Source organism: Phocoena sinus, chromosome 3 (genome assembly GCF_008692025.1).
Source record: "Phocoena sinus isolate mPhoSin1 chromosome 3, mPhoSin1.pri, whole genome shotgun sequence".
NCBI lineage: Eukaryota > Metazoa > Chordata > Mammalia > Artiodactyla > Phocoenidae > Phocoena > Phocoena sinus.
In genome coordinates this window covers 168,330,421-168,340,724 of record NC_045765.1, presented here as the reverse complement: position 1 = coordinate 168,340,724, position 10,304 = coordinate 168,330,421, and the positions used below count along the sequence as shown (strand labels likewise).

Below are 10,304 nucleotides of genomic sequence, written 5' to 3'. Positions count from 1 at the left end.
AAACCAAAAGAAACATTGTTGCAGTCTACATTGTTGGGACATTTAAATATGGATTGCAAATTATACAGCACCGTGGTATCAGTGTAAATTTTCTGACTTCGATAACTACATTTTGGTTTTGGAAGATGTTGTCAACAGAAGTATTTACTTAGGCCTAAAAGGGCTCAATGTCTCCAACTGACTCTCAAAGGGTTTGTCAAATGTTAATAATTATGTATCATTATAATAATCAGCTTCTTTGTTATTACATAAAAGAGAAACAAGCAGACACAGTCAGTGAATCTAGGTGAATGGGGCTCTATAGCTCATAGTACTTACTACTGCTGCAACTTTTCTGGAATTTTTTCAAGTAAAAGCATTTTAAAGAAAGTTAAGCACCTTTGACTGGCTTCTTCTCCCCCACTTTACAGATGAGAATTTCAGTCTCAAAGCAATTTAGTTAAAAGTATCATCTGTTAGTGGGAGAAGCTGTATTAAAACCTGAGTTTCCTGACTCCCACAAAACCATTCTTCCCACCTTCCCAGACAGTCTGAAAACTCACCTATATTTATTTTTTACATTTATTTTATGCAACTAAGGTCACATTGTTGATGGCTGGTGCTGATTTTTAACTCTCTCTCTCTCTCTCTTTTTTTTTTTTATCAGGTAGAACTTTGTTCTTTTTTAGAGAATCAGGTAAGACCTATTCTTACCTTCTTGCTGAAATAATTAGGAGATACCAAGCACATTCTATTTTACCCCAGTTTTCAACTTCTGCCAAATATATGTAAAAGTAGGCAGGTTTTGCATGAAGAGAATATTGCTGAAAGTTATCTTTTCATCTCAGAGCCCTCACGGCATCCCGACAGTGTTCCCAGGAGTGAGTTCACATGTGTTCTGAGACTCAGAGCATTTCATTTGATAAGCTCTGCCCAAAGCTCCTCTCTTCTCTTAGGAGGGACAAAAGGGGCCATGGGTTTCCAGAGAGACTGTTCATTGATTCAGGTACATTTTTGAAAAAGTTTCCAACAGGAAAGCTAAATCCACACTTTTAAGGGTATCTAAGCTACTCAAATAAGCCTTAATGACAAATTCCACAGTAAGGCCTGCCCAAGTGAAGTCAGGTACAGTATCAAGGATGTGTCACATTTATTATTCCTTTACATTGGATTTGTAATACGGTGTTCAGGGAACATACTCTACAGCCAGGAAGTGTCTGTGTTTCAGAAGGCCAGTCACTAGCTCAGTGACCTTGGGCAACTCACCTGAACTAATTTTATCTCTAGTTCTCTACCTATGAAGTGGAGATGGTAATATCTGCATTCTTTATTTATACTTTCTAAAGTCAGCAACTGACATTTAGTGGTCTTATGTATGTATTTATTTAAATTCTACCTTGTTTCAACATAAGATCATGATACAACAGATTAAAACAATCAAATGAAGAAACTGGGTTTCAGGAGAAACAAGGCAAAGAGAATAACGTTCCACCTTCAGCAGTAGATGCTTCCAGGGCCCAACACAGAGCTGCAGAACTTCTGTGCTGTCTAGCATCCATGATGGAAAAATTGTACACTTGTAATTGAATTTAGAATGGGAGTTTTCTTGCTGTCCTGAATTGTGGTCAAAGTTTTGTAGCTGAAAATAGTGAGTGATGCTACCTCATATTCTAAAGACAGGCATGGGCACTTCCTCAAAAGAATGGTCCAGAGAGATGGCCAGCCTATTCTCATGACCTCCATCCTCAATAGCCATCTAAGAGAACACCAAGCCTAAGAGGAAGGAATTCTTCTGAAGTTGTAGAGAAGCAGCATTCTTTTCCTCATCTGCCAGTGCAGTCCCTCCAGCCAAGAGAGAAATGGGAATGGTGCTTACAAAAAGAGGGTAAGATATCTCAAGCTGGCTGGATGCTGGCTGAGCCACAGATTCTCAGAAGCCACCCTATTCAAATGTAGAGTGAGGAAACAAGTGAAGAGCCCAACTTGTGTCCACTTGTGTCCACTCCCCATGTTTGGGGGCAAAGAGCAGTGCCTGACCCTCACCTGTATGAGTCTGAAGATGGGAAGCTGGCTGGCACAGCCATGATGGAGGGACCAAGGGAGAGGGCTACAGCAGGATCCACCTTTGTCTATGCCCCGGGAAGGTAGGGGACAGTAAAAGGACCCCACCCTAGGTCCTGGGTCATGGTACTCTCAGCAGGCAGGTGCTGTGGAGGAGACATTGCCAGAGTCAGATGCCTATACAGGGCTGCGATTCCCCGGGGATGTCTCCACAGAACCACACAAGCTCCCAGAGAGAAAGAGTCCATTTTGGAGCCAAGAGAACATTAAAAAAAAAAAATAACCCCAGCTGAATCAAAATAATTATTTTCTCCAGTTCTTTCTCCTCTTATTCCAGACCCCAAAGGTGGGAACCAGTGGGGAAGGAGATGGAGCAAGGAAAATTCTAGAAAGAATGAACACCTTCCCTTCTCCTGGTCTAGAGAATGCCCCACTTCACCCCACCCTCATGCTCAACTGGTGAATGAGAAACTCAGATTTTGCTTAGATTTTATCAACCTTGTAATGTCTAACAAGACTGCTCTAACACCTGAGGTGCATCAGAAATCTTTGGAAGGAACCGAGTTATGTTCATGAGAGTGCAATAGGGCTGACCCAGCCAATTTGGAGACACAGTCAGGAAAAATGTATTTCTTTCCAGGATTGCAGTCTAAGGAGTACCAAAAAGCAGTGACTTAGATTTGTCAGGTCCACCTGGTGCTAATGACCCAGTTTCTCAGAACAGAGCTTTCCCATTCTGACTCCAAGAGAAATGTTCCCATTTCATGCCAAGAGGAGTGGTAACAATCCTGCTTCATAGCTTTGTGTTCCATCCAGGCCTAGGAAAGAAATTGCCAGGAAATTCCTGTGACCACGCTTGCATATTTTCAGTTGATCATGTATCAAGAGACAGTTATTATTTCATAATACACTTGGAAAACTCCAAATTTTCTTGGTTTTCTTTTCTCCCATACAAAATAAACACATAACATTCCCATTTTTATGGAATAAAACCTTCCACCTTTTAGGAAGTCATAGTGGAGTCATTCTCTCCAGGAGATGCTTTATATTCTTTATCACTAATTATCACAACAAATCATCTAGAAAGGCTCAGAGAGGTTGTGTGAATTGTCCTAAATCACACAATGAGAAGCTGGTGGGTTGGAACCCAGATTTCCATTATTCCAAAACAAAAGTTCTTTCCAGTTGTTTTATTGTCCTCTCTTATTCATTCTCTCATTCACTTATTCCTTCATCCTCATGTGCCATCATGCTCAGTGCTAGGGAAGATGGAAGAGGAAAATGAGATTAGGACACCAGCTCTAGTTCTCAGGTATTCTCACCTCCTTGGTGCAACTGTGAGGTAAGAATCTCATGGAAAGAAGCTGGGGACTGAATGTAAATGAAAGTGTACAGTCCATACTTGGTGTAACTCTTTAGGAATGAAAAACAGGGGAGCAAGAAGTTGGCAGATGAAGAGCTTGTAGATACCAGCGTTTTAACAGCCCTTGACTTTGAGACCCTGCCTTCTTCCATCCTGAGGGAAAACCCAGCACTTGTCCAGGTAGGTTCTGCAAGGATGCTGTTACCACTGGGGTCAGTTACTCTGGCACCAGTGTGGAGAGCTACTGGGCAGGTGCTCTGGGGGTTGGGTGATGATTGCTGGAAAGAAGTCTTTAATTTGGAATTTTAGAAAGGCAGTCGAAAATCTGTTGAGTGATTTTAATCCAATGCTGAATGTATCAAACCAAACTCTTGAATGATAAGTGTTGTATGAAGAATTATCACCTCCACTGAAGACAGCTGCATGCCAGTACTGTCAGCTCAAAAAGGTTAAAACAAAAGCAAGAAACAAAACCCAACTCAAGTTCCAGATTGCAGAATGTAGCCCTAATCCTGTAACACATACTTTCTCTCTTGCTATATTTTATGCTGTAATTTATGTTCTCTTTGCCTACGTTCCTTCCCAAATAAAACATAAGCTCTATGAGGGAGAAACTATCTTCGTATTTGTACATCACACAAAGCTAAAGACAGTAAATACTGAATTGATAAAGGCATGGTTAGCTGCAAAGGGACAACGGATTACAAGAATTTACAAGCCAGAAGGGAACTAGCTTTTGGAAAGAGTTGATTTTGCACAAATCTAGACTTACCTATGCTTTTTATGGAATAACTGAAACTACTTGAAAGTACTCTGGAAAATACTAGAGAAACACATAAACCACTAGAACTCATTTTTATATACTTTTATCTTCAAGCTAACTGCCCTTATTAAATAAAGGCTGTTTTGTTGATGCTATTTTAGGAGTCAGAAAAGAATGTTTTTGTAGTTCTTTAACATTACTCTTAATGTACAAGTTTTGGAAAATACACATTTGAGCTGAGAGATCAGAAACAAAATCCCAATATTCTTTTGCTGCCATATGTAATAACATTATTTTACCCAATATTAAATCTATCCTGTGCATCTCTGTCTGCTGAATTTTTTGTTTCCAGTTGTGTCTTTTGTGATGGACAGCATTGTGAGCTGGATTTGAATGTTGTAAGCAGGCAATCCTCCCTCCCCTGCACCATTTTTCCCTCGGCAGCTCCATTCATGCTCTTCCCTGTTCTCTCTGTATTCCAGATTTCCATCCATGGGCTTCCTGTCCTATCTCCGCTGGTTCTTGACCTCGTTCAGTCAATGGCAGGAGATGAGAGAGTGGGAAGAAAACAGCTGGGGTATTTTTCCCTCATTGTCTCAACCAGCTCCTACCAGACGTCCCTGGCCTCATATCAGGTCACCTCTGTCTCTGGTCTGCCCATTATCTGCTGTTGCCAAGTTTCTGCACAGTCTCCTGCTGGTTTCTCAACTTCTAGTTACCAAATTACCAATCCCCTGAATAAATTCCTTCTGTTGTACATATTTAGAATGGTTCCTCTTTTCCTGGTTGGACCCTGACAAATGTAGCAACGATAATTCTCAAAGGGAAATAAAAAAGAAAGAGGTTGGCAACAGGCCCTAATAAATGTGCTTTTAAGTGAGGGGCTCCTATGACACCTCACTATCTCACTAATGTGGTGGGACAGTTTTACAACTGACTTCTCAGAACTGAGAGTCCATATCAGGATGGCACAGTAAGGAAGTCAACATTCATAATGCGAGAAGTTGATAGGTGGTTTCACAGATGGAGAGATATACCATGTTCTTGGATTGGAAGAATCAACATTGTGAAAATGACTATACTACCCCAATCAATCTACAGATTCAATGCAATCCCTATCAAACTACCAATGACATTTTTCACAGAACTACAACAAAAAAAAAATTACAATTTGAATGGAAACACGAAAGACACTGAATAGCCAAAGCAATCTTCAGAAAGAAAAATGGAGCTACAGGAATCAGGCTCTTGGACTTCAGACTATACTGCAAAGTTATAGTAATCAAGACAGTATGGTACTGGCACAAAAACAGAAATATAGATCAATGGAACAGGATAGAAGTCCCTGACATAAACCCATGCAGCTACGGTCAACTAATCTATGACAAAGGAGGCAGGAATATACAATGGAGAAAAGACAGCCTCTTCAATAAGTGGTGCTCAGAAAACTGGACAGCTACATGTACAAGAATGAAATTAGAACACTCCCTAACACCATACAAAAATAAACTCAAAATGGATTAAAGACCTAAATGTAAGGTCAGGCACTATAAAACTCTTAGAGGAAAGCACAGGCAGAACACTCTATGACATAAATCACAGCAAGATCCTTTTTGACCTACCTCCTAGAGAAATGGAAATAAAAACAAAAATAAACAAATGGGACCTAATGAAACTTCAAAGCTTTTGCACAGCAAAGGAAACCATAAACAAGATGAAAAGACAATCCTCAGTATGGGAGAAAATATTTGCAAATGAAGCAATTGACAAAGGATTAATCTCCAAAACATACAAGCAACTCATGCAGCTCAATATCATAAAAACAAGCAACAAATCCAAAACTGGGCAGAAGACCTAAATAGACATTTCTCCAAAGAAGATATACAGATTGCCAACCAACACATGAAAGGATGTTCAGCATCACTAATCATTAGAGAAATGCAAATCAAAACTACAGTGAGGTATCACCTCACACCATTCAGAATGGCCATCATCAAAATATCTACAAACAATAAATGCTGGAGAGCGTGTGGAGAAAAGGGAACCCTCTTGCACTGTTGGTGGGAATGTAACTTGATACAGCCACTATGGAGAACAGTATGGAGGTTGTTTAAAAAACTAAAAATAGAACTACCATATGACCCAATGATCTAACTACTGGGCATATACCCTGAGAAAACTATAATTCAAAAAGAGTCATGTACCACAATGTTCATTGCAGCTCTATTTACAATAGCCAGGACATGGAAGCAACCTAAGTGTCCATCAACAGATGAATGGATAAGGAAGATGTGGCTCATATATACAATGGAATATTACTCAGTCATAAGAAGAAACGAAATTGAGTTATTTGTAGTGAGGTGGATGGACCTAGAGACTGTCATACAGAGTGAAATAAGTCAGAAAGAGAAAGACAAACACTGTATGCTAACACATATATGGAATAAAAAAATTTTAAAAATGGTTCTAAAGAACCTAGGGGCAGGGCAGGAATAAAGATGCAGATGTAGAGAATGGACTTGAGGATGCAGGGAAGGGGAAGGGTAAGCTGGGACGAAGTGAGAGAGTGGCATGGACATATATACAATGCCAAATGTAAAATAGATAGCTAGTGGGAAGCAGCCACATAGCACAGGGAGATCAGCTCGGTGCTTTGTGACCACCTAGAGGGGTGGGATAGGGAGGGTGGGACGGAGACACAAGAGGGAGGAGATATGGGGATATATGTGTATGTATAGCTGATTCACTTTGTTATACAGCAGAAACTAACACACCATTGTAAAGCAATTATACTCCAATAAAGATGTTAAAAAAAATAAAAGAAGTTGGTAAGTGGTTTCTATGGACTATGCCACTTCCATAACACTAGCAATCTGTGATGTTACATATCCATAGCTCAATTTTATGAAAAGGTTCAGAGAGGTAAAATAATGTTTCCATGCTCATACGGATAATAATTAACACTATAAATTACATCAAAATAAGGATTCTTGTTGTTGGTTAGAAATTGAAGGTATCAGTTAAATTTAGATAAGTAGACAGATACTGTTTTTTTACAAGAAGAGTCTGTGATGGTGCATGCTTGGAAAGATCTTTTTTGGGTTTCTCCTAGACCTGAGAAATAGCAAAGCATTTATATAAAATATGGTGCTTCTTAGTCGTTGTTTATCAGCAATCCGGCACTTCCCAAAATTACCTTTACCAAAATTATTCCCCTTCTTTACAAGTATATTTGACCTTAACAATAATAGCTGAGGTTTGCCTGAAACTCTTCTAAGCACTTATATTTACTTGTTTCATCCCCAAAACAACCCTCTAATACAGGAGGAATCATCTCTCCATCTGAAAGATGAAGAAACAGCCTAGAGAGACTAACTTTTCCAAGGTCACATGAAGAGTGAGTGGTCCTGCAGGCCACAGAGCAGAAGTTTGATATTTTCAATAACAATGAAAATGTTTCATGACCCGTGAATTGGGGAGAAAGAGAAGGAAATGTTTCAAGAAAAAATAAAAGAAAATGAGAGGAAAGGGAAATAACAATTGAGTCCCGAGTCTGGTCATGTGTCATCTCTCACTTTCTCTCAGTTAATATTCAAAGCCTCCTTTGACATAAGTGCCATTCGTATTGTAGAGTTGAGCACACAGTTTCAGAGAGACTGATTCTCCTGCCCAAAGTCACACAGTTACTATGTGACTGAGTAAAATGTTCCCCTGCATTTTCACTCTTCATCTGAATGGTTAGTCTTGTGGCTTTCTGTGGGACCCTGTTGCAATTCTCACCTTCCATGGGCTATAGTCATTCTTGAATTCATTCATCTGGTGAATATATCTTGAGTGCACTGTGCTGGGTCTTGCAGTGCAACAGTGAACAACACAACTCAAGGTTTCCCTGGGATGAGCAACCTCAGATTGATGTCAATACTGGATAACAATTGCTTTTTTTTTTTTTTTGAACAAATCCACACTCTTTTTTATTTACTTTTCAATAAGTTTAAATCCTTGAAGGGTACAGCATCACATGGATTCTGTGTCCAATGGCCTTAGAAGGAAGGTTGCTTCAGACTTTGGCATGAACCATGCCACTGTTTCCATGAGCGTGAGTTCTTTCCCCAAATTACTCCGGTTTTGTTAGATTTTCCACCAGGAGTTACTGTGTTGTCCTTTGCTTTGTACACATAAGGAAATCTCTTGCCAAGATAGAATTCAGTTTCATCTCAAGTATATACACCTTCAATTTTCAGGAGAGCTGTGTGCTCCCTCTGGTTCCATACCCCACATATAGCCAGCAGAAATGCCCTTGGACCACAGCCTTCCAGACATATTTGTCATTTTAGAAGTTCTGGTCCCAGGAGCCTTCAATAACAATTGTTAATGTGGTGTCTTTAAGGCCTTCCTGCTTGTTTGCTGGCACAAACAATTTCCATTTTGGAAAGATGCTACTTCACTGGCTTGATTAAGTTTGTTCAAGAGTTTTCTTATTGTTTGTGCTTTGCAGTGCATTATGCAGAGAGCAGTGGTGGTGATTTTTTTAAAACCACTTTGTTGAGGTATATAAATGACATGTAAAAAAGCTGTACATATTTAATGTATACAACTCGATGAGTTTGGTGATAGATATAAACCCATGAAACCATCACCATTGTGAACGCCAAAAAGACATCCATCACGTCCCAAAGTCTCTTTCCATCCCTTTTATTATAATATCGTGTATATGTGTGGTAAGAAACATAAGATCTATCTTCTCAGCAAATTTTAAGTATCCAATACAGTACTGAGATCTATAGGCACTATGCTATATAGTACCTAGTCAAAGAGTATAGAGTTTCAATTATGTAGTATAAGTAACTTCTGGAGATCTATACAGCATGTGATTTCCACATGATAATAAAAGCTATTCCCAAATGCATTTTTTTCTCTCTCTCTGTCTCTCTTATTTCCTCATCTAAGAATCAGAGACAAGACCATCAGTCACTAATTCCACTAAATTATATCATTCCCCACTCCATGCTTTTAAAATACGAATTCTGGGTTGATTAGTCCACTAGATTACCAACACTTCAGTGTGAGTTCTGTTCTACATCGTTCAATTTATGGCAGCAAGTGTCAGCAGAGCCTGAACATATTAGCTGCTTAAGAACAAAAAGAGACATGGATAGGGAGGAAAAAGCGAAAGAAATGTAGGCAAAATGTCAGGGTTCATTTGCATCTCAATGCAGCAGAGAAAGAAATCAAGATGAGAGAGGTCATGAGTCCACCTTTGCATCGTCTCCCTCCTCCACTCCACACTGTAGGACCAGAGGAGTGAAGGTAAAGCGCTTGAGTTTGACCTGTTTTTCCCAGCTTATGGGCACAACCTAATAAACACCACCAAATGAACTGACTTTCATCATTGGCAAGATGCAATGGGGCAACACCTTTAAGATTCATCATTGAATTAAGAGTTAAGTGGAATCCTCCCTACCTGCTCCATTGTTTTATTTTTACTAAGTAAAATACTAACTTTATTGATTTTTCTTTATATTTTTTATTGTATATAAAGTAAAAAGAAGCAATGTTTGGACATCAGATGAGGCAGAAAACACAGATACAGCAATCATTGATCTAGGCAATGGATAAAGGCATAACTTTTTCCAGATCAAACAGATCAGCCAGAATACACACCCATGGAGAAGTTAATCGATAAGATCAATGGACAACTCTGAAGGTTACAAGAAACAATGAGTTATTGAGGGCAAATAAAGGCATTGCCATAGACTTTTGTTTTGAAAACATCCATTCAATTTATTGAAGGACAGATTCATCTACCTTTCTACATGTTGTGATAAAGATGACCTTGAGAGAGGTCAAGAAATCTTAGGTCTAATGGTATGTACTGGGGAGATTCTTTGTCCCTGTCTACTGCAGATCTTTTTATATTAGGATTTCTAATTAGAAATGGCAAAGCAAGATGAATGACTTTTATTCCTTGGGCTAAATAGACTGTACAGGTATATGTGTGTGAATATATAATTGTAACACTCTATGTGTATACAGAAATTATTATTTGTCTTTGTTACTATAATTATTTATTACAATACCTTCTGTTAACTTGGCTAAGATAAAAGTTGTGAAACTAACTGAACTGTACAATTTCCCTTG

At 39.1% G+C, this 10,304-nt stretch overlaps 1 pseudogene; it reads right to left on the bottom strand.

Annotated features, from left to right (window-relative positions):
• Positions 1-8,157: 8,157 nt before the first annotated feature.
• LOC116752036 lies at positions 8,158-8,486 on the bottom strand (annotated as a pseudogene).
• Between the last annotated feature and the right edge of the window lie 1,818 nt (positions 8,487-10,304).